The sequence below is a fragment of the Centrocercus urophasianus genome, unplaced genomic scaffold (assembly GCF_019232065.1).
Source record: "Centrocercus urophasianus isolate 14NV4802_14NV808 unplaced genomic scaffold, USGS_Curo_1.0 seq_74, whole genome shotgun sequence".
Classification (NCBI taxonomy): domain Eukaryota; kingdom Metazoa; phylum Chordata; class Aves; order Galliformes; family Phasianidae; genus Centrocercus; species Centrocercus urophasianus.
Window position 1 is genome coordinate 2136053 of NW_024885355.1, and position 5960 is coordinate 2142012.

At 44.6% G+C, this 5960-nt stretch overlaps 1 protein-coding gene across 1 annotated transcript in view; it reads right to left on the minus strand.

Annotated features, from left to right (window-relative positions):
- Positions 1–637, minus strand: part of TENM4 (teneurin transmembrane protein 4) — a 594301-nt gene extending 593664 nt beyond the window's left edge. The window contains exon 1 of the mRNA XM_042838225.1: positions 478–637. The gene's annotated coding sequence lies outside the window, so the exon portion shown is untranslated. The remainder of the gene's footprint in view (positions 1–477) is intronic.
- Between the last annotated feature and the right edge of the window lie 5323 nt (positions 638–5960).

Below are 5960 nucleotides of genomic sequence, written 5' to 3' on the forward strand. Positions count from 1 at the left end.
CCCCCCATCCTTTTACTATTACATAAATAACACCAATTGATCTGAAAGCTGCATCCTTGCTCCAGTTCCTCTCCATCTGCACTGCTGCCTCCCCCAGCACAGCCGCACTGCTTGGGGTGCAGAGGGAAAGGCTTTGGGGTTCGGCTGAGAGAACCCACCCCAAACACACCCCGAAGCAAGATCTGCTCACACTGAGGGTGTCTAATCCCCACCAAGAGCCTCTGCCAACATCTCCGGGCTGCTGCTGGATTGCTGCAAACTGTGCGGAGGGAGCAGCAGGGGCTGAGATACGAGGGGAGGAAAGCAAGCCGAGTACAGGGAGGGATGGTGGGGAGAGAAAGGCAGGGATTCAGGGAGATTCTCCCCAGCCCTAAGCCCTGTGCCTGCCTGCTCAGTGGGGAGAGGGAAGGGGGAAGGGAAAACTGGAGGGAGGCGATCACAGAAACGCACTTTTCGGAGCAAAACGGAAAAGCTTACCATGTCTGCAGGCTTCCCCCAGCGAAATGCCACTTATGTGTCCAGCGATCCCAAAGTGGGCAACTACAGGCAGGCACCGGAGCGCAACACACCACTGCCACCCCCAAAAATCAAAATCAAAATAAAAAAGACCGGTCCAGCTTCTTTCTTGGCAGGAATCGTCCCTGGTAGGACTGCCCAAAATAAGCAGCTGCAATCCAAAGGCTTTATTTAAAGCTTCCCCCCTCCTCCTCCTCCTCTCCTTGCCTCGCTCTCTCTCTCCCTCTCTCTGTTACACACAGAGAGAAAGAGAGACACACACAGGTTACATGAATGGGAGGCAGGAGCCGGCGCTCCCGGGCTGGGAATGACAGGCACACATGCGGCCGGCTGCTGCGCACCGCAGGCGGCTCGGTGCGGCGTGGGCACGACGGTGGCGTGGAGATGGCTTGGGCATGGTTATGGGGTGGGGATGGCTGGGGCATGGGCATGGGGTGAGGATGGATTGGGCATGGCTGTGGGGATGGCTTGGGCATGGGCATGAGGAGGGGATGGATTGGGTATGGCTATGGGGTGGGGATAGTTTGGGTACGGGCATGGTGTCGGAGTGGATTGAGCATGGGCATGGCGTTGAGGTGGACTGGGCATGGCTATGGGGTGGCGATGGGTGTGAGGTGGGTAGGGGTTGTGATGTGGGCATGGGGAAAAGATGGATATAGGTACGGGCGTGGGGAGGTGGTGGACATGGGCATGCATATAAAAGGGAAATTGGCATGGGCATAGCCATGGGCATGCAGAGGAGTTGGATGTGGGCATGGGAAGGTGATAGACGTGGGAATAAGCATGAACATGAAATGGGCGTGAACATAGATGTGGGCATGAGAAGCTGATAAACATTGACATGAGTATGAAATGGAAATTGGCATGGGAATAGGCATGGGCATGGGGAGACAATAGGTATGGGCTTGAGGAGAAGATGGACATGGACATAGGGAGGAGTGGATGTAGGATGGGAATGGGGAGGTGATCAATATGAGAATAAACATGAATGGGAAATGGAAAAGGGTGCAGCATTGGTGTGGGCATGGAGAGATGATGGAAATGGGAGTTGGCAGGAGGGTGAAATGGAAATGGTCATAACAGACATGGACATAGGGAGTAGATGGATGTTGAAATGAGTATGGGGATGGGGAGGAGACAGATGTTGGCATAGGCACAGGCATGATGTGGGAATGAAAATGGGTCCACATGAATATGGCATGGACAGTGGGAGGAAATAAACATTGATGTGGACATGGATGTAGGAAAGGAATGGTCGTGGCAGAGACAGGCATGAGTGTAACATGGCATAGGGAGGGGATGAGCATGAGATAGATATGAACACGGTTATGAATACGAGTATGGGAAGGTTGCAAATGTGGGCAGATCACATGGTAGGGATGCATAGATCTGGGCATGAGCATGAGATGGGAATACACATGGGTAGGGAGATTACATGGGCATAGGAAAAGAATGGATATGGCATAGGCATAGCATTGGCCTAAGATGAATAAGGGAAGGATAAATGTCATGAGGATGGGGGGAGGATGAGTGGGGGTTTACTCACTGGACACAGCTGGAAATGGAATTGGCATGGGAATGAGATGATGATAGGTGCAGTATATATGGAGGGAATGAGCATGAACAAGAGTGTGAGATGGGAATGGCATGGCAAAAGAATGGACAAAGACACAGGAAGGGTGAAGACGTGGGCATAAGAATGGACATGGGTGTGGACATGGTGGTGAGATGAGATGGGTGTGGACATGAGTATGAACATGGGCATTTGAAGGTAACAGAGAAAGCAGAGGATGGGAATGCACTTGGGCATGGGATAGGTCTGAGTTGGGCTTGTGAATAGGTTGAGTGTATGCATGGGGTAGGCATGGGGATGTGATAGGCTTCAGCATGGGAGTGGGATAGAGATGAGGTTAAGGACAGGGGTGGGATGCAGATCCACTTGAAGAAGTGCTGCTGTGCCCTGATTCTGGTGACCCTCCCTCTATCTTCCCAGGGTCAGGTGGGTTCTAGCTTCAGCACGTGTAATGAGGAGGAAAAAACTCCTGTCTATTCCTTCCTATTCCTAGTTAGACAAATTATACAGTGCCTTGCTTTTGGGGTCAGGAAACATCATACACAGTGGTGTCAGTAGGTTATTGTTATTCTTATTAATAATAATGCATAATTGTTTTGTTTAATAATTTAAGCCAAATTCTCAGGAAGAAGGACTGCAAGATTTCAATTGCATAATTTAAAGTTATGTCCTCATTGAGAGGAAGATCAATGCTGCCAGCTTCTACCTTTTAAATATTTGTTTGTGCTGTTGGTTTTTTTTTTTTTTTTCATTTAAACTGTAATGAGGGGGTATTACATCCTTTTAATGCTCTTATTCAGTGTGGTTTAAAAGGAGAAAGGTGGGTGTTATTTTTAAACGTTAGGCCCTGCTATTGTTTCATTTCCTGACCTTGGGCAAGTCCTTCATAACTTACTCTTATCCAGATTCATCTGTTGCTTTTTACACTCAGTCCATTATGTTCTCATTCACCTAAAAGTCACACTTCTCTGTTCCAAGTCCCTCCTTAAAATTTACTCCTGCAAAACTTTGCAGCACCAATCTCTGCATGGCTTAAATTGGAGTGATACTAGATTAAACCCTAAAGCTGCATTGTAAGAAGAGTGCGGAACATAATGGATTGCAGTATTTTATGCAGTGCTTTTAGGTACGTAGGGACTATCCTCTTCGTGTCATATCTTTAAATCAGCCAGGTATAAGTTAGCTCTGTTCTGGTTTTATTTCTCGTCCTAAAATTTCCAGCCTTTGAGGAAGGCATGAAGGGGAGATGGTATTTTAGTCCAATCTCAGAAATCAGGGTAGAGGGAAATCAGAACATTAACTTAAACAGCGGAGTTCTCGATCTAAAGGTCTGCTTTGCAAAATAGCTGCTGCTGTTCACTGTCTTTTCAGCCATGCACATTAAAAAAGAAATACGTCTACATTGCTCTTAATGCCTGTGGGATGTATTCCACATCAGGAATTTGGACTCTAGAAAAAGGTAATTTAGGTCCCTGGAAGGGCAAAGTTTAATTGAAAAATATATATATTGTTAGGAATAGACTACATACAAATTCAATGGTAATTGTATAAGCCTTTCAAAAATCATACAGTATGCAAGCTTCCAAAATTTCTGAACAAGAAACATTTCAATTTAAATGCCAAGAGGCAATTTTCCCTCTCTTGTTCAATACTAAATCAGTCACATGAACAGTTTTCATTTGATTTTAGAAAGGAAATGGAACATCTTCACTTCCAATTGCATATAACTTTTGCTTTCTCTTGTTCTTACTGCTCTGCCTTGTTTGCAGTACTTTCCTGCAGTTTTGAAATACTTCCATTTGATCTGCCTGTTCACTCCAACGTTATTAAAAGAAACTAGTAAACCCAGGAGTGCAGTAGCATATTGTTTGTATCCTGGTTAACAGATCAGCATCAGCACTGTTTGTGTAATTGGCCTTTCCCTGTTAACTGAATTAGACAATAATGCTCTTGGAATAATAACATAAAATAAAGCAGTAGTAATTTAATGAAAAAAAAAAAAAAAAAAAAAGACTTTGCTTAGGAAAATCCCCTGCTTCAGTACATAGCAAATTACCGTGGTTGCAGAAGTGTGCTGCATACCAATTTGTGGCATATTTCATGAAGATGTTAATTTTGAAATGTCAGTGTTCACCAGCTTGCCATATTGTGCCTGCATCCTGCGCTATGGTAGATTGTCACAGTTGAAATAGTCTTTGTGAACAGAAACTATTAAGTCAAACTCTCTTCCAGATAGTGCTTATGCAGTGTTTATAAAGAAGGTACATCTGTGGAACGAGAAGGTGATTGAAAAGACTCATACATGAGCCTGTTAGACCTTGTGCTTGAGGAGACAAGGAGAGCAAGTCCTGGAGCTGTCATTCAAATTGGTATTTAATAGTCCTGATGTTGGGTTGTGATTCCATTTACTCCCACAAACCTATGAAAACAGCTGTCATAAATTCCCCATTAATCAAGTAAAAAGTAGCAACATCTGCTCTGGTCAAAGGTTTCTTGCTGAAGAAGCTCAGCAGAAGTGTCTTTTCTTTGGTTGGTTGGATAAGCACTTTGCAAAGAGATGCCACACCAGGTTGCAACCTCTGCTAGAGATTTATTTAATATATATATTTTTTCATTTCCAAGAAAGTAATGCAGATCGGAGAACTCACATGTTTTAATCAATGGAAGTGAAACCATTTGCCTTTCAGAGACTATAAAATAACACACACCCTAGGGTTCAACGCTCTTTTCTACTCCTCCAGAACATTCTTAAGGGGAAATCACTCTTTTCTTGATGAAAGTGCAATTCAAATGTGGAAATATGCCATTCTTCATGCTTTCTCCATAGGGAGCAAAATGATTTCTGTAATTAAACCCTTTTTACCAACATTTCCTGATGAGAATAGGCTTTTTTTAGACAGGGGAAAAAGCCATGTACAAAAGGATTTGCAAAACCAGGTCTGGAGGGTTTGACCTTTAAGCCTCTCTTTGAATTAGTCATTTTGTTTGAAAGGTGCATGAGGATGAGGCACGTAAAAGCTGCAGCTTAAGTTTCCAATCAGGCACTGCTGAAAGGACATGGCTGCAGGACAAAGGAAGGTGTGGGGACCTCTGCTAACATTAGTCTGGCTATTACGAATAGCATTAGCCCTGAAAAGACACAGCCCAATCTTTAGCAAGCTTTATCAGCCCCAGTGTGGAACTTGGGACCTTGTTCTGCTTGAGCTGTGGTCTGTGCTATGGCATCATAGTGCTCTGGCACTTGTGGTAGCTAGATTAAAGAGATCCAGCTTCTCCAATATATAGGAATGTGTATTTTAAGGAAAAAAAAAAATTCTCAGAGTGGTGAGGCATTGAAAATACCTCAGGAATAACTCAGGAAAGTGGTGGAGTCACCAACCCTGCAGGTTTTCAAGTGCCACCAATGTGGCACTGAGGGACATGGTCATTGGGTGCAATGGTGGTTGGACTAGATGATCTTAGAGGTCTTTTCCCACTTTAATGATTCTATGATATCTGGCTATTATAGGCAGCGTAGACAAAACTGGAGTTAATTAAGGAATAGAGCCTATGTGTGTGTTCTGTATGTGTGACTCAGAAATGAAGTACACATCATGCTTCTTGTCACCATACAGTGGATCTATACAGAGCCCAGGATATGGGGCCGACCTCTTGGCACAGCTGAAGGTGTAGAGCTCACTGCTGTGTGATGGATGTCAGGGCTGAACCAAAGCTAGATGCTGAATCCTGAAGTTCTCACTTCAGGATGTGAGGTTTGCCAAAAGTCTTTGAGTGGAGTGGGGGCAGAAATCACACAGGATTCTTAACAAATACTTTGGGCAAATTTCCCTTTTCTTCCTCCTCTCTCCATGGGATGCCTTCAGCTTAAGTC